We start from the raw sequence: 20,036 nt of genomic DNA, 5'->3' as shown, positions 1-20,036 counted from the left end.
ACAGTTATCGATTACACTCACAAAAAGACAAAGGTCTTTAAGACTTAGTTATCGATTATACTCACAAAAAGACAAAGGTCTTTAAGACAGTTATCGATTACACTCACAAAAAGACAAAGGTCTTTAAGACAGTTATCGATTACACTCACAAAAAGACAAAGGTCTTTAAGACAGTTATCGATTACACTCACAAAAAGACAAAGGTCTTTAAGACTTAGTTATCGATTATACTCACAAAAAGACAAAGGTCTTTAAGACTTAGTTATCGATTATACTCACAAAAAGACAAAGGTCTTTAAGACAGTTATCGATTACACTCACAAAAAGACAAAGGTCTTTAAGACAGTTATCGATTACACTCACAAAAAGACAAAGGTCTTTAAGACTTAGTTATCGATTATACTCACAAAAAGACAAAGGTCTTTAAGACAGTTATCGATTACACTCACAAAAAGACAAAGGTCTTTAAGACAGTTATCGATTACACTCACAAAAAGACAAAGGTCTTTAAGACTTAGTTATCGATTATACTCACAAAAAGACAAAGGTCTTTAAGACAGTTATCGATTACACTCACAAAAAGACAAAGGTCTTTAAGACAGTTATCGATTACACTCACAAAAAGACAAAGGTCTTTAAGACTTAGTTATCGATTATACTCACAAAAAGACAAAGGTCTTTAAGACAGTTATCGATTACACTCACAAAAAGACAAAGGTCTTTAAGACAGTTATCGATTACACTCACAACAAGACAAAGGTCTTTAAGACTTAGTTATCGATTATACTCACAAAAAGACAAAGGTCTTTAAGACATAGTTATCGATTACACTCACAAAAAGACAAAGGTCTTTAAGACTTAGTTATCGATTACACTCACAAAAAGACAAAGGTCTTTAAGACTTAGTTATCGATTATACTCACAAAAAGACAAAGGTCTTTAAGACAGTTATCGATTATACTCACAAAAAGACAAAGGTCTTTAAGACTTAGTTATCGATTACACTCACAAAAGGACAAAGTGTCCTAAGATTTAGTTATTGATTTTTCTTCACAAAAAGTCAATGGTCTAAGGTTTAGTTATGGATTAAATCGAAAAAGACATTGCTTTAAGATTTAGTTATTGATTATACTCACAAAAAGAAAAATTGCATTACGATTTAGTTATCGATTAAACCCACAGTAAGACAACATCCGCTACGATTTAGTTATCGATTATACTCGCGAGAAGGCGGTGCTTTAAGATTAAGTTATCAATTTCACTCACAGGAACTGCAAAGCGCTATATGATTTGGATACTGATTATACTCACAGAACGACAAAGTGCTTTACGATTTATGTATCGATTATGCTGATAACAAGACAAAATACTCAAATATTTAGTTATCGATTATATTCGCAATACAAAGAGCTTTACAATTTAGTTATCGATTATATTCGCCATACAAAGTGCTTTACAATTTAGTCATCGATTCTACTCGCAAGATGACAGTCTGCTCTAAGATTCAGTTATCAATTAGACTCACCTGCAAACAAGCCGGTTAAGATTTAATTCATGAAGTATTTGCCCGTCTTGACAAAGTCGTATGTTCTATTTTTCGTATGGTCAAGTCATTGAGCGTCAGTCACTCCTTCCTTTTTCAAACTGTGTGACGGGGTCTTACACTTACATTCAGTCAACACAGTTAAGGTGTTTTAACATAAAACCTGTGCAAATATTGTATAGGAATCACTGTATTAATGTATATGAATATAATGGGAGAATTATAATTTTGCTAGTTTTGACCACCAAGATAACAGCAAGTTACTTGAACTGAGAGTCAATGAACAAAACATTTTAGATGCATAACTAAAGGTTGCAAAACATTTTAGATGCTACACTAAAGGTCGCAAAATATTTTAGATGCTACACTAAAGGTCGCAAAATATTTTAGGTGCTACACTAAAGGTCGCTACTACATACAACATGACTGGCCTTGTCCTAGGCATTTTTCTATGCGTCTTCATAATAATTATAAATTAAAATTGCAATTAAATTTGAAAAAGTTACAATCTGCGTAGAACGTTCTATGAAAGCACGCTGATTTTACAGAAATAAATATGTGCAGATCGTTCATGCAAACACACCCTCCAGTTTTAAACAGACTGGAAAAATTGGAATGCGGGACTATAAAAAATGACAAAAATAATTCCCATTGATGAAATACGTACGAGTTAAGATCACATGTACACAAAGTCGGTTTGACAGTGGCTTTATAATGCCCAGTTACTTTAGTCCTTGTCAAGAATTAATGCATGAGATAATTTTCGTGCAGTTTTTTTTAAAAAAAATGGATAGGCCTAGCATATGAGATTAATGGGCATGTGGTTTTTTAATTACGTACCGACCATTCGATGAGGAACGGTGCAGTTGGTATTTTGAATTTTAAAAACCAAAGACTGCACACACACACACACACACACACACACACGCACACACACACACACACACACACACACACACACATTGCGACCTCAGTATAGCTAAAACAGTATTGCTTTGATTTGCATGAACACAAACTACCTATTATTTCCATATAATTGGCTGCAAAGTCTACTTTCTTACAATATAAGAAATATTCTTGATTCTAAAAAATATCACAGCACTCCCTCGTTTCCTGGAAAGTAATTATGCGTTCCCTTTGGTTGCCCGTAAAGCAACAAGGAGTCATGTAAACCTGTTTCCCCCTCTATTTAATTGAGTAATAAAGTGTGTGGTTTTATTTTTCCCATCTGTAGGCTCTGTTAAGTTACGTGTCTTTTAATTTTGCAAATCTAATAAAAACTTTTTTTTATGAGAAATGTGTTGCTTATATATATATATATATATATATATATATATATATATATATATATAGATATAGATACATACATACATACATACATACATACATACATACATACATACATACATTAGCGATTGTCTCACATCTTCGTCTTCATTTTCTATTTTAATGTGTGTTGTCTTGTCACGACCACTTTCAAGCCATCCAAAACCATATTTGAATAATTTTTAAGTTTGAACGTAATGACAGAGTGAACACACACACATAATAGCTTAGAAGTCTGTATGAACTGTTTAAGAGATAAAGACAGGTGAAATGCTGTTACAAATAAGAGAGAGAGAGAGAGTACCTTTCAATGTATGTCCTATACCGGTTTCTTTTCTTTCTAATCCAACGAATCGTTGCCGTTTGAATGAGTGTATCAGGTGACAGTGGTCTTTAACAACTTTGCATACGCCTGTACACCAAAGCTGTCTAATTCAGATTTAACCGGTAAAACAAATCACTGAATTCTTGTCATTGTAGTTGACTGCATATATACAAGTAGGATGGTCGGGCATTAGGACGCGTTCCGCCCACGTAATCTATAAATTAATGAAATAATGTTATGTTTGTCCCCTGTATCAGTAATGATCCGTGTGAATAAAGTCAGTAAGTAAGGATATGTCTACATTTCAAAATGATGTTATTTATGACATGTATCAGATTAATGATCCGTGTGGACAAAGTTACTCATAATACGTAAGAGTACAATGTTTAATGATAAAGGTCACCGCAAAACGAACACCTTTTGATATATAGGTCGATATTTGACCGTATCCACAATAGTTTGAGCTTACCTGTCTTGCATTACAGGCAAGGTAAAAAATCACAACACAGTCAATATGGTATTTATGAATTTACTGCCATTACTGATCAACAATAGCTAGCGTGGCCTACTTCGGCTCTAAAACCCAATTTCCCTCCTATTGTTGTTGCATTGGTCTTAACACCATTTTCAGCACACGACAGACTATACATGGTGACCAGTACAACTGGTGGAAGAAGAACCAGGGAGGAACCACTGACCCACGGGAAGCTACTGGGAAGCTTTCTCACAGATCCTCATGGGCCGAAACTAAAACTCAAACACTCCTTTAGAAAAAAATTGATATCTGCACTCTGTCACACAGATGATGCTAACTGTTTGACCACGTACTATCTTTAATTGACACTGATTGATTCATAGAATAATAGTAACATAGTTACAATATTTAAGGTCAAATATGTTTAGTTGCCACTACTTTGTAAATTATCATAATCATCATTGTCGTAGTCGTTATCGTTATCCAAGCTCTTTATGTTTCTCTCAGACATGTCCATCGTGCCTGTGGTCAACATCGGTATGTCATTAGAAGTCGTAAATCAACACCACTCTGTGACTAGTAGTAGTAAATCAACACCATTATGCCATTAGAAAAAGCAAATCAACACCACTATGTCGCCAGACGTAGTAAATAAACACCACTAAATCACTATATATATATATATATATATATATATATATATATATATATATATATATATATATATATATAGTAAAAATAATTTTGTTATACAATTTATTAGTGTGATTGCTTTAAAAACTTTCTATAATAACACTGTACAGGACTGAAGCTCCCTACACACGTTACAATAGTCCTCGAAATGTATCCCTTCCTTGTACGATTTTTTTGTAATTGGTATTGCGGTCGGTTCAGATAGGTCCGTGAGCGCGACGATTTTTCGTAGCGCCAGTTTTCTCGCGCCAAGGAAGAGTTAGGCCAAACCGTTTTTGTCCTATGTACACAACAGTAATACATTCGTGTAGGCAATGTTGTTTTGGCCATGATATCCAAACACATAGATTTTGTCGATAAATATCGAGTTACTGTTGTTGTCGAGTGCTTGCAAGGTCGGGAGACCGTCTTGCTGGCTAGATAGTAGATTTCAAAAATGTCTGCAACCAGATTAGATTCGTACGAGTTCTCGCCTGGTAGATACACTAGAGCAGCCACGTTGACAAAAGTTGCTCGAATTGTCTGAGACGATATTTTTTAATCGGCGATATTGTCTTTTACGATGCAGTTGTTGGTGTTTTCTCATTTGTGTGGTTGTTCATATTGCTGGCCTCCACGGTTGTTACTCGAAATGGTTGCGAATACTTTGTTGCTTATATGCAACAGAAAAAAACTTATGTCCCACTAGGTAAAAAGTTTGCACGAATATTTGCAATAGGTGCAACGACTGGCCCCTCGTTATTTGTGATCGCGAGCTTGTGTGTTTTCGATCGATTTCATATTGGTGGACATAACAAACGAAAAATCATTTTGCGTGTTGGCGAAACGGATGCAAGCCGTACGAGAGGTTACGCTGGTTTGAAAGAAAACAAAGAGTTGCACTTTGATGTTTGGTTGATGGTGGTTGACGGTCTGGTTGTTGAGGTTGTTGTTGTTGTCCTAACTATTTCTCCGATGCTATAATGCATTCTTTTGTGCGCCGGATATTATTACAAAGGGGATATGAGTACAAAGGAACAAAGTGTTGTGATATGTGATGTGATTTGTATTTTTAACGTAGTTTCATCAGTTTTTCTGTCAGATCGCTACGATGTCTGCAATGTGGCGGTTTATAGTGATGTCTAGTACTGGGGCATCATGCCGCAGACAAAGTGATAGAAGGTGGGCTGTAGATCAGTACTGATATCTAAAACCGCTATTACACTCCAGTTTGATCTTATGACATATACAGTAGTGTCAATACTGCTATAAACAAATGATACGATTACTTTTGTGCCAGTACTCCTATAAACACATTATACGATCACATTGGTGTCAACACTGCAATAAACACGTGATACGATTACACTGGTGTCAGTACTCATATAAACACATGATAAGATTACATTGGTGTCATTACTGCAATAAAGCATGATACGATTACATTGGTGTCATTACTCCAATAAAGACATGATACGATTACATTGGTGTCAGTACTCCTATAAACACATGATACGATTACATTGGTGTCAGTACTTTAATAAACACATGATACGATTACATTAGTGCAAGTACTTTAATAAACACATGATACGATTACATTGGTGTCAGTACTCCAATAAACACATGATACGATTACATCTGGTGTCACTACTCTAATAAAGACATGATACGATTACATTAGTGCAAGTACTTCAATAAACACATGATACGATTACATTGGTGTCAGTACTCCAATAAACACATGATACGATTACATCTGGTGTCACTACTCTAATAAAGACATGATACGATTACATTAGTGCAAGTACTTCAATAAACACATGATACGATTACATTGGTGTCAGTGCTCCAATAAACACATGATACGATTACATCTAGTGTCACTACTCTACTAAACACATGATACGATTACATTAGTGCAAGTACTTCAATAAACACATGATACGATTACATTAGTGCAAATACTTCAATAAACACATGATACGGTTACATCTGGTGTCACTACTCTACTAAACACATGATACGATTACATTAGTGCAAGTACTTCAATAAACACATGATACGATTACACTAGTGCAAGTACTTCAATAAACACTTGATACGGTTACATCTGGTGTCACTACTCTACGTGATACTATTAGATTGGTGCAAGTATTTCAATAACCACATTATAAGACCACACTGGTGTTAATACTCCAATAAAAAAATGATACGACTACATTGGTGCAAGCACTTAAATAAACACATGATAAGATTACATTGGTGCAAGTACTTTAAAAACACATGGTACGATTACATCTGGTGTCAGTACTCCAATAACCCATGAGGTGTCTGCATTCCGGTACGTATCTGCATCAGTTGCATTGGTTTTAATAGAGTATATGTCAGCAAAAAAGGTACGTCAGCAAAAAAACACTAATGACAATTTAAACTCTCTCTCTCTCTCTCTCTCTCAGAAACTTACAATATTAATACATAATTGCTCTTCAACTTAGATTAAAAGGCCTTTCTATTTACAGGTATAAACAATATGAAATATAGCCAAGCGTGACTTGTTCCTGCAGGATACATTTAAAACACATTTAAGTTTTTTTTTTCCGGATCCCTTTTACATTTGACTGTTGAATCCGTACAGTTTATTTTTAGTAATTAGTACGTTATAATCCTGTTAAGGACATATTAGATTATTCCATATCATTGACTTAGAGTTTGCTTTAATTTGTTTTCCTTAAGGAACATTTGTTCTGTGAGGGATGCAGGTCATGTACGATTTTTTCAGAGAGTTTTTTATAGATTTGAGAAACCACACAAATTCTTGTAGAAAAGATACATTACATATCTAAGTAGTTTGTTGCAATCCACAGTGAACGTACGATCTAATGAAGGCAAGAAGGAAGTTATGCTACAGAAATGGGGTGCACGAACGATCTCCAGACAGGGAGGAGACTCTATGACAGAAATGGCGACTCCTTTTCATTTTAGACTAAATAACGTTGCTGTATATATGCCGGGACATTTCTGCGTTTTATTTATCATGGTTAAGTATTCGAAAATTCCGCGTTTATTATGAACAAGAGGGTATATCAAACGAATGTAGGATCGAAATCAAGCTAGAATCCTCAAATCTACCACCCCTATGACTACGTATTGGTATAGTCCATATTCTGTCATATAGGTATATGCACATAAAATATATTTAAATATAGAGCTATTTAATTGCACACTTTTGAGAGAATTATCTAATTGTCCTTCTGTCCAAATAATTTGGTTTAGCTATTAGTTATTACTATTTTTTAATAACTTTTCACTTTTTACCCTCATGCGATTATAACATGTTTATTTAGCCACTGTGATAACATGCGACAAGGCTTTTTACATTACGACACCTAAGTCTGCGGCACGGTGGGGATGGGGACTCAGACGTGTAACCATACCCCACTGGTGGACGGTTGAATATGTGATACTAATAATGTTCGTTTGTATGGTAATAATTCAGTTACTCAAGACTAATTATTTTTAGATGAGACAATATAATGTAGTTATATAGTCATATGTGTGTGTGATCTTGATTTTTAACGTAGCTTTAACAATTGTACAATCATATCACTGCGATGTCTTCAGTGTGATAGTTTTATAGTGATATCTAGCATTGGGGCATCATGACATCAGGCCGACGAGTCCTAGCACTAACCTCTTAATGCAGAACGCCAAGCTAGGCAGCTGCTAGTACCAGATTTATTATTATAACTGAACTGGAGCTCCAACCGCAGCAGCCAGCATCCAAGGCGGACGCTCTAACCACCAGGCTACATGACCGGTATGTGTAGTTATAGCACATTTGCTAGTAGGAAATATTTATCCCCATGTATAGACTCATGGATTGCTTGTGAACTATAATGCTTCTTTCAGTGGACACCAGACAAAATTGGTTGATAAGGAACTGTAAAACAATGGAAGGGGTACTAAAATGGAATATACTATTGTTGTAGGGTTATCTTCAGCACGTGAAAGCAACAAATACGGACCGTAAAAACTGGCGTGACAAGCTGTCATTAAAACAACGCAATGCTCGTGGTACTTTGTTACAGGTCTCCTTTATTGCTTGATTTACAAACTGTTGAACAGATTGAGGCGTTTACTGTAACAGAGAGGCAAGTAAAAATATATACATACATACATACATACATACATACATACATACATACAGGCAGGCAGGCAGGCATGCAAGCAAATATACAGACAGACAGGCAGACAGACAAATATATAAACCAGCACATTAAAAGACCGGATTGGGTGAAAGAAGGAAACAAACAGGCACAATAGAAGAGAAAAACTAAACTCTATTTTGTTAGAGAGACATAAGAGAAAAGGGATATATATGCGTGAAGAGACGAAGACACACAGACACATACATACACATATATATCCGAATCCTTGTAACATCGATCTGGCCGAGCCAGGTACTGTGGTGAACATGGAACTTTAAGCTAAAATGTCAGGATATGGGACCGTTTCCCAGGATATAAATATATATATATATATATATATATATATATATATATATATATATATATATATATATATATATATATATATATATATATATTTATATATATTGGTAACTTACATAATATATGAGCTCAACAATAACTTTTTTTCACTTACTTATATTTTAAGAGTGATATAAATGTCAGTTGTATATAAAAGTCAGAATCATTTTCAATACCTTAAAACAGACGGTATTATGTAGCTGAGTGTGGGCAGGGATTAGAGAAAAGTTTCTGAACCGTCTCGTGTTTATGGTGTGCGTGTGTGTGCGTGCGTGCGTGTGTGCATGTATGTATGTATGTATGTATGTATGTATGTAAAACTGCTGCGGTTGTCTAGTGGTTAGAGCGTCCAGCTCGGATGCGGGTTCGAGCCCCTTCGAGTCATACAAATACTTATAAAAATGATACTCGCAGGTGCCTCTTGGCGATCACCATTAAGAGGTTAATTTTGTATGTATGTACGTGCGTCTATTCGTTAGAAGCCACTTATATGTGTGCCCATATGCATTAATCTGTTAAGTAGTTAACATAAGTACACTTACCTTTATAAATGAATGTGCCGTTTCGTGAATGTTCTGCTTATATTTAATTTTTCCTTCTTTTGACTAACCAGGAAAGAATGGACTTCGTGTTTCAGTATCACATTTTTAGTGTTGCTATTTCATAGCAGTTTACAAATAATCAACCTGCAGAATAAAGTGACACTCTCTTTTCTTCCAGCAAATTCAGTCAGATTTAAATAAATCGTTTGCATTGCTTAATATGTCAGTAACGTGATAGGGGTAGTTTGCGGTGTTGTGTTGTCTGTGGAGCTTAATGATATAAGGTTTCAATCCGAATTCAATGACCCGGCTTTAAGTGATGTCATCCAGAAATATTGCCCCAAAGGTCACACCCCTTGATTTTTGTCCAAGCACGAAGTGAACATTATCTCCGTGAAATAAACGACATAACGGATGTCATGTGTCTTTTCTGCCCTTCTGAGAGAGAGATAGAGAGAGAGAGAGAGAGAGAGAGAGAGAGAGAGAGAGAGGAGAGAGAGAGAGAGAGATTTGACGGTTGTTTCACCCTTCACAAGTCATGTTCCACCAGGCGGCTTCGTCCTCGTAGAACATGACTTGTCGCAAGTGAACCTATGACTGGAAAGGAACACGCCGTCCCACATGTCGTAATACCGAAGTAATGGAGGCAAGGCCGCAGTGGGCCAGTGGATATCGTGCCCGAATTGTGAGTGTAAGCGTGCGTGCTTTAATCATATCATTGGATAAACTACGGTCGGCATGACACTTACTCTTATTGCCTCAGCACGACAGAACAGAGGCGTAGCTGGGGGGGGGGGGGGTGCAGGGGGGTACATATGTCCCCGGGCGCCAAGGTACAGGGGCGCCAAAATGAGGCTTACAACGTTACATTATAATAACTAAACAAGGGTAATATTCAAAAATGTGATTAAACGGGAACGGGGCTGGGGCGCCAATTTTATAGTTCGTCCCCGGGCGCAAAATATCATAGCTACGCCTCTGCGATAGAACGTACTCGTTTTACTGTGTAAACCAAAGCCGAAAATACAGTATTTCTGTGTTACTGTGTAAAACAATCTCATATCCTATTTGCGTTACTGTGTCTAAACAAACAACGAAATGCATAGCCTACATGTGCTACTCTGTAAAACCACTACATAGACCATCACACGCACACTACATAGACCAACACATTCACACTACATAAACCACCACACTCACACTACATAAACCACCACACTCACATCACATAGAACATCACACACAAACTACATAAACCACCACACTCACACTACATAAACCACCACACTCACACTACATAGGCCATCACATTCACACTGCATAAACCACCACACTCACACTACATCAACCAACACGCTCACACTACATAAACCACCACACTCACACTACATAAACCACCACACTCACACTACATAGACCAACACACTCACACTACATCGACCAACACATTCACACTACATAAACCACCATACTTACGCTACGTAAACCACAAAACTCACACTACACAAACCATCACACTCACACTACATAGACCAACACACGCACACTACATAAACCACCACACTCACGCTACATAAACCATCACACTCACACTACATAGACCAACACACTCACACTACATAAACCACCACACTCACACTACATAAACCAACACACTCACACTACATAGACCAACACACTCACACTACATAAACCACCACACTCACACTACATAGACCAACACACTCACACTACATAAACCACCACACTCACGCTACATAAACCACCACTCACACTACATAAACCATCAAACTCACGCTACATAAACCTCCACACTCATACTACATAGACCATCACACTCACACTACATAAAACATCACACTCAAGCTGCATAATCCTCCACACTCACACTACATAGATCAACACACTCACACTACATAAACCACCACACTCACACTACATAAACCATCACACTCACACTACATAAACCATCACACTCACGCTACATAAACCTCCACATTCACACTACATAGACCATCACACTCACACTACATAAACCATCACACTCACGCTACATAAACCACCACACTCACACTACATAAACCATCACACTCACACTACATAAACTACATAAGCCATCACACTCACACTACATAAACCATCACACTCACACTACATAAACCATCACACTCACACTACATAAACCATCACACTCACACTACATAAACCATCACACTCACACTACATAAACCATCACACTCACACTACATAAACCATCACACTCACACTACGTAAACCATCACACTCACACTACATAAACCATCACACTCACACTACGTAAACCATCACACTCACACTACATAAACCATCACACTCACACTACATATAGACCATCACACTCACACTACATATAGACCATCACACTCACACTACATAAACCATCACACTCGCACTACATAAAACATCACACTCAAGCTGCATAATCCTCCACACTCACACTACATAGACCAACACACTCACACTACATAAACCACCACACTCACACTACATAAACCATCACACTCACACTACATAAACCATCACACTCACGCTACATAAACCTCCACATTCACACTACATAGACCATCACACTCACACTACATAAACCATCACACTCACGCTACATAAACCACCACACTCACACTACATAAACCATCACACTCACACTACATAAACTACATAAGCCATCACACTCACACTACATAAACCATCACACTCACACTACATAAACCATCACACTCACGCTACATAAACCACCACACTCACACTACATAAACCATCACACTCACACTACATAAACTACATAAGCCATCACACTCACGCTACATAAACCATCACACTCACACTACATATAGACCATCACACTCACACTACATAAACCATCACACTCGCACTACCTTAACCACCACACTCACACTACATAAACCATCACACTCACACTACATACACCATCACACTCACACTACATAAACCATCACACTCACACTACATACACCATCACACTCACACTACGTAAACCATCACACTCACACTACATATAGACCATCACACTCACAATACATAAACCATCACACTCGCACTACCTTAACCATCACACTCACACTACATAAACCATCACACTCACACTACATAAACCATCACACTCACACTACATAAACCATCACACTCACACTACATAAACCATCACATTCACACTACATAAACCACCACACTCACATTACACTCACACTAAATAAACCATCACACTCACACAACATAAACCATCACACTCACACTAAATAAACCGTCACACTCACACTAAATAAACTGTCACACTCACACTACATAACCCACCACACTCACACTACATTAACCACCACGCTCACACTACATCAACCACCACGCTCACACTACATTAACCACCACGCTCACACTACATAAACCACCACACACACACTACATAGACCACCACACTCACACTACATAAGCCATCACACTCACACTACATAAACCATCACACTCACACTACATAAACCACCACACTCACACTACATCAACCATCACACACACACTACATAAACCATCACACTCACACTACGTAAACCACCACACTCACACTACATAAACCATCACACTCACACTACATAAACCACCACACTCACACTACATAAACCACCACACTCACACTACATAAACCACCACAATCACACTACATAAACCAACACCATCAATACATAAACCACCACTCTCACACTACATAAACCACCACACACACACTACATAGACCACCACACTCACACTACATAAACCATCACACTCACACTACATAAACCATCACACTCACACTACATAAACCACCACATTCACACTACATCAACCACCACACTCACACTACATAAACCAACACCATCAATACATAAACCACCACTCTCACACTACATAAACCATCACACTCACACTACTTACACCGTTAAACCATCACATAACTTAGTTGTATTATGACTTTAAACCAATCTCGGCCCTGTATGATCTACTGTTGTTCCCATGCGAAATCAATCTAGGCTTTGCATGACCATATCGCTGTACTTTGTAAAAATATATCCCATCTCCGCACTACATGACCTATTTGTGTTACGGTGTAACACCAACCCAAGCTCGGCACTACAAAGCCTACGCTGTGTTACTAACACGAAATCCAAACGATTTTTATCGTGTTGTCCTGACCTGGTGTGATTTATGGAACGATTGACCCCGAAGAGCAAGTTTATACAGATTACATTTCTTCGAATGAATGGGGAGTTTCAGCATATTTTCGGCGCGCAGAGGTTGTGATGTATTTCGTGCTAATAACCTTTCAAAGCAATTCTTACATTGCTATAACGTAATTCAGTATGGTTCTGTGTATATTCACACATTGTTCTATAACATAATTCAGTATGGTTCATTGTTCATTTATGAACTGTTCTGATCTAGTCTTGATTAGTTACAGATGTAATTAACAAAGCTATACAATCTTCTACTTTAACATATAGTTCTTTCTATAAATGTGCCGACGATAACATATTGACCTTCTCCTCACCAGATTTGACACTCTGATTAAAACACTAGAGGTAGTTATCCAACACTCTGATTAAAACACTAGAGGTAGTTAGCCAACATTCTGATTAAAACACTAGAGGTAGTTATCCAACACTCTGATTAAAACACTAGAGGTAGTTAGCCAACATTCTGATTTACTTGTGGGGGCCCCCGAGTTGCCGAGTGGTCTAAAACGCTCTCCGTTACGGATCACTGCGTGGGTTCGAGTCTTGGATTCGGCCAATGTGGGTATGTGAAAAAGCTTGCCAGTAGCTTCTCGTGGATCGGTTGTTCATTCCGGGGTTTTCCCGGGTTCTTCCTCCACCATTAATACTGGCCGCCATGTATAGCTATCGTGTGCTGGAAAATGACTTTAAACCCCATAACAATAACAATAACAACTGACTGACTTGTGTCCACTGTCGACAAAATAAAAGCTAACTCAGAAACTTTTCAAGCAATACATGTAGGTAAAGAGGCATATAGTATGGAGCCTGTACTTTGTATAAGCAGTTTTATCACAAACTGTGATACATTGATAAACTGTTTGGAACTGACACTGACTATCAAATGCAGTTTGATGTACACGTATCAGTGGGAGGCTTCAAAACAGCTACCTGTCTTGGAAAGTAATGGTCTCAACGAGGTTCAACAGGCTGACAGTCTTGCATACATTTTATGCTTCCGATTTTAATGCCTGTCCCAAGGTGTGGAGCTTCTGCAGGAACATAAATTTAAAATCGACATCAACAATATATCAGTTTGGTGTACAAACAACAACAAAATGCTTACTAATGACTCAAAGATAAAATGTAAGGCAATCGGAACAAGGCAGCGCCATTCGATCAACTTCGATATACTTCGTAATACAAATGGCTTAAATGTGTCAAAATCAAAACGTTTTGGTATCTACATTGATCAACATCTCATCTGGAATAAACATACCGATCACATATGTGCAATGGTATTCAGAAAAAATAAGTATTAAAATTACTGTCGAAATTTCTACCTCACCGTCTACTTGAATTTTAATTATCGTGATATATACTACCACCAATTGTCTACGTCATGCAGTATGGATATAAGCATCCAGTTATAATCTATTCAGAACTGGCAAACTCCAGAAAAAAGGCTTGCACTGTTAATTATGAAACTTCCAATTATGAATCCCTCGAATGATTTTTTTTTCACGTCTACAATGGCTACCCAAACAAAAACCTATTCTTTATTTTAAAAGAATCGTGGCATAAATGTGTTCATGCCATATGTTTCTAGAATATATCTCTAACCTAGCGGAACCAAAACCATCTAAGACTGAGCGTAATCTACAATCAACAACTTACAAAGAACTCCATATTCGGAGGTTGACAACCAATTATTACCAACAAAAAAACACAACAACATTCAATGTATTAACAAATGCAGTTTGGAATTCCTTACCCTTTGCTTTGTTTAAAACATTATTGAAGAAATTCTTTCTTGCCGGCTGGAATAGTATATCAAAGCCTCCCTATATAAACCTCTATCATTGTGTCCAGAAGTAATATGTCCATTATTTTATTCGATGTATGTATATATATATATATATATATATATATATATATATATATATATATATATATATATATATATATACGAGTTCAGATATGTTGAAATGTGTATGCGTGTCTTTAGTATATTATTCATATATGTAGCTGTTAACCAGTATAGTTGCACATATTTATTCATTTTAAATCTAAGTGTATACGCATGCGTGGATAATTAAGTGATTGTCAGTGACATACTTTGTAACACATAATCGGTTACGAAAGTTGAGAACCGCATGGCAAATGGGTCATTTATTCACAAATGTGTTATCCTAGTTAAATAAAGTTTATTATTATTATTATTATTATTATTATTATTCACTGCCTTTGAGATGCTTGTTTGCTCAAGCTCCATGTGCCGTGTGTTTTGTCCAATTAATTCAATTTATTATGATGTATTTTTATGCCTTGCAAATAATGCTTGTTGTAATGGTTCATTTATTTTATGCAATGTCGGTTTTTTTTAAAAAGAAATCATTAGAGCTTACATTGAATTGTTGTTTTAAATTATGCCGACGTTAAAAAAACAATCTTATCTTATCCTAATGACTCTAGACGTTAATTAAATCTCATCTTATCCTAACGACTCTAGACGTTAAATAAATCGTATCTTATCCTAACGACTCTAGACGTTAAATAAATCGTATCTTATCCTAACGACTCTAGACGTTAAATAAATCGTATCTTATCCAGACGTCTTTAGACGTTTAATAAATCTTATTTTATCCTAACTACTCTAGAGGTTTAATAAATCTTATCTTATCCTAACGACTCTAGACGTTAATTAAATCTTATCTTATCCTAACGATTCTAGACGTTAAATAAATCGTATCTTATCCAGACGTCTTTAGACGTTTAATAAATCTTATTTTATCCTAACTACTCTAGAGGTTTAATAAATCTTATCTTATCCTAACGATTCTAGACGTTAAATAAATATTATCTTATCCTAACGACTCTAGATTTGCAATATCAGTAAAGACGCTGGGTCTCCTCGAAATCTTTTTTCACAGATGCTTTCGAACTGGAACCAATCGTTTGCCAATTTACTGAAATAAGGAAGAGGAGGAGAATGAAGCATGCTGAAGTATATATAAGGGCTGGAGGTTGCGATGATTTGGTGAGATGCTTCGTGCAATTATTGATTATGCGCACAAGTAGATAAAGTCCTTTAATGTTTGGTTATCTATTATACTTACAATATGACAAATTAAGATTTGGTTCAATGATTAATTATTTGTCCCCGTTTGACAAATTCGTGTGTTGTATTGGCAAATATTTAGAGCGTATGTGTATTCGTGGTCAAGATTTGAGCGTATTTGTTCTAATGGTCGAGACTTTGAGCATGTATGTTTGTATAGACGAGACTTTGAGTGTATGTGTTTTAGTGGACAAGACTTCTAGCGTATGTATTCAAGTGGTCAACACTTAGATCGCATGTGTTCTAGTGGTCAACACTTAGAACGCACGTGTTCTATTTGTCAAGACTTCGAACGTATGTGTTCAAATGGTCAACACTTAGAGTGTATATGTTCTGCTGGTCACGATTTTGAGTGAATGTGTACTTATGTGGTTCATATTTAGAGTGAATGGTCCAGATTCAGAGTGTATGTATATGGTCAAAATTTAGAGTGTATGTGTAGTGGTCCAGATTTATGTGGTCCATATTTAGAGCGAATGGTCCAGATTTCGAGTGTATGTATATGGTCAAAATTTAGAGTGTATGTGTAGTGGTCCAGATTTATGTGGTCCATATTTAGAGTGTATGGTCCAGATTTAGAGTGTATGTTATATGGTCCAAATTTAGAGTGTATATGTACTTATGTGGTCCAAATCTAGAGTGTATCGTCCAGATATAGAGTGTATGTGTACTTATATGGTCCAAATTTAGAGTGTATATGTACTTATGTGGTCCAGATTTAGAGTGTATGGTCCATATTTAGAGTGTATATGTACTTATGTGGTCCATAATTAGAGTGTATGTTTACTTATATGGTCCTGATTTAAAGTGTGTGTGTACTTATGTGGTCCAAATTTAGAGTGTATGGCCCAGATTTAGAGTGTATGTTTACTTATGTGGTACAGATTTAGAGTGTATATGTACTTATGTGGTCCGTAATTAGAGTGTATGTGTACGTATGGGGCCAGATTTACAGTGTATGTGTACTTATATGGTCCCAGATTTACAGTGTATCGTCCAGATTTACAGTGTATGTGTACTTAAGTGGTCCACATTTAGAGTGAATGTGTACTTATGTGGTCCAGATTTAGTGTGTATGTGTACTTATATGGTCCAGATTGACAGTGTATGTGTACTTATGTGTTCCATATATAGAGTGTTTGGTCCAGATTTAGAATGCATGTGCACTTATGTGGTCCAGATTTAGAATATATGTGTACTTATGTGGTCCAGATTTAGAGTGTATGGTCTAGATTTGGAGTGTATGTGTACTTATGTGGTCCAGATTTAGAGTGTTTGGCCCAGATTTAGAATGCATGGTCCAGATCTAGAATGTGCACTTATGTGGTCCAGATTTAGAATATATGTGTACTTATGTGGTCCAGATTTAGAATATATGTGTACTTATGTGATCCAGATTTAGAATATATGTGTACTTATGTGGTCCAGATTTACAGTGTATGGTCTAGATTTAGAGTGTATGTGTACTTATGTGGTCCAGATTTAGAGTGTATGTGTACTTATGTGGTCCACATTTAGAGTGTTTGGTCCAGATTTAGAATGCATGGTCCAGATCTAGAATGTGCACTTATGTGGTCCAGATTTAGAATATATGTGTACTTATGTGGTCCAGATTTAGAATATATGTGTACTTATGTGGTCCAGATTTACAGTGTACGGTCTAGATTTAGAGTGTATGTGTACTTATGTGGTCCAGATTTAGAGTGTATGTGTACTTATGTGGTCCAGATTTAGAGTGTATGTGTACTTATGTGGTCCAGATTTAGAGTGTATGTCTACTTATGTGGTCCAAATAGAGAATGGGATATACATCATTCTTTTTTTCTTCAATTTTTTAAATACTGTGGGAAAAGAAAACATGTTTTAGCAAAACGGCTATGCAAGGCCTAGGATTCATTGGACTAAATAAATCTGACTATTAAAAAGGTTTGTTTTGGTTAAACGTTTGGGAATAAACATATCAACAAGTTACCTGGACTGGAAACGATGAGCAAAGTATTTCAGGCAAATAATTAAATCAAAACACCTGCCTGGTCTTATTCTGGCCACATGTGTAAATGTCTTCAAAATAAAAATATTTATAATAAACACTGCAGTAAACTTTTAAAAAGTGACTTTATGCACGATAAAGTTATTGCATGCATGCCGATTCGCACAAATAGGTTTGTGTATATCTTTCGCTGGATCACGTGACGCAATTTGCAAACGGGGGGTGGGGGCGTACGTGACAAGACGTATGAGTCAAGGGCAGATGCCCTCTGTAAGGGTCTCTTATTGGCATTCAGCGATCAAATTACCTTTGTGTTTCTCGAACACTATACTTAAGGTAATTTTCGTGCCATTTTTACCAATCGAAACTGAGTGGGTATAATACACTAGGTTAGATGGTACGTACATTATGAGTTAGGTTCACTAAAACAACAGAATGTCTTCTGTAACTTTATCTGTCTTTTTAATAACCCCGTGTGTTCGTCTGTCTTTGTACTCGTGTTTACCACTCTGATCATTTATGTGTTTCTGCTTTTGTAATTTCAGCAATTAAAGATAACACTTTCAAGAAGACTTTCCATTTACATGTATGCTGTGGTAATTTTACTGAACTATGAGGCTGCATATGGCATTGTCTCTCATTTTTATGTTTAATTTATGTCGTTACGCTCGTTACCGTAATCGTGTTACATAGCAAGCTAAATAAGTTTAAAGTTTGAACTTAACGATAACGACGAGACACAAAGCGATGGCCATGCAGCAAAGTCTGAACCATTTTTAACGAAGAAAAAAACACAAAAAACACGTTGATGGTGATGAAATCATCCTGTGTGACGCCTATGAGAGAGACAGATAGACAGACAGAGAGAGACAGACAGATAGACAGACATAGACAGAGATCATACCTTTGTATATAAGTCCCTTTTTGGTTTGTTTTCTTTTTAGTGAAGTGCTGTAATCCGAATTAACGATTACCAATGTTATTTGGTCTTGCACGTACAAGATGTCCGACTGAGATTAAATACGTGAAACAAATCACGGAAATATTCTGAGGGTCATGCTTGACTACACATATCGTAGCACGGATTGTCGGTCGTCATATCATATTCCGCCTGCGTAATCTTTATTTCATTGAAATTATGTTGTTGTTGTTGTTGTTGCTGTTTAGTTTTTTTATATGAGTAATGATGCATGTGGCTAAATCCAGTTATCCCCAAGATTACCACGTACTAGCAAATAAGGTCAGGGT

The 20,036-nt window shown here is 36.7% G+C and overlaps 1 protein-coding gene across 1 annotated transcript in view; it reads right to left on the bottom strand.

Moving 5' to 3' along the window:
* LOC149789684 (uncharacterized) overlaps nucleotides 1-19,809 on the bottom strand; it is a 122,885-nt gene extending 103,076 nt beyond the window's left edge. The window contains exons 1-2 of the mRNA XM_089971700.1: nucleotides 19,693-19,809; nucleotides 3,174-3,408 (exon numbers count right to left, since the gene is read on the bottom strand). The gene's annotated coding sequence lies outside the window, so the exon portion shown is untranslated. The remainder of the gene's footprint in view (nucleotides 1-3,173; nucleotides 3,409-19,692) is intronic.
* Between the last annotated feature and the right edge of the window lie 227 nt (nucleotides 19,810-20,036).

The sequence above is a fragment of the Sinohyriopsis cumingii genome, chromosome 10 (genome assembly GCF_028554795.1).
Source record: "Sinohyriopsis cumingii isolate HCF-2022 chromosome 10, ASM2855479v2, whole genome shotgun sequence".
Taxonomy (NCBI): domain Eukaryota; kingdom Metazoa; phylum Mollusca; class Bivalvia; order Unionida; family Unionidae; genus Sinohyriopsis; species Sinohyriopsis cumingii.
Note: the sequence above shows the minus strand (reverse complement) of the source record. Positions and strands in the feature narration are given on the sequence as shown.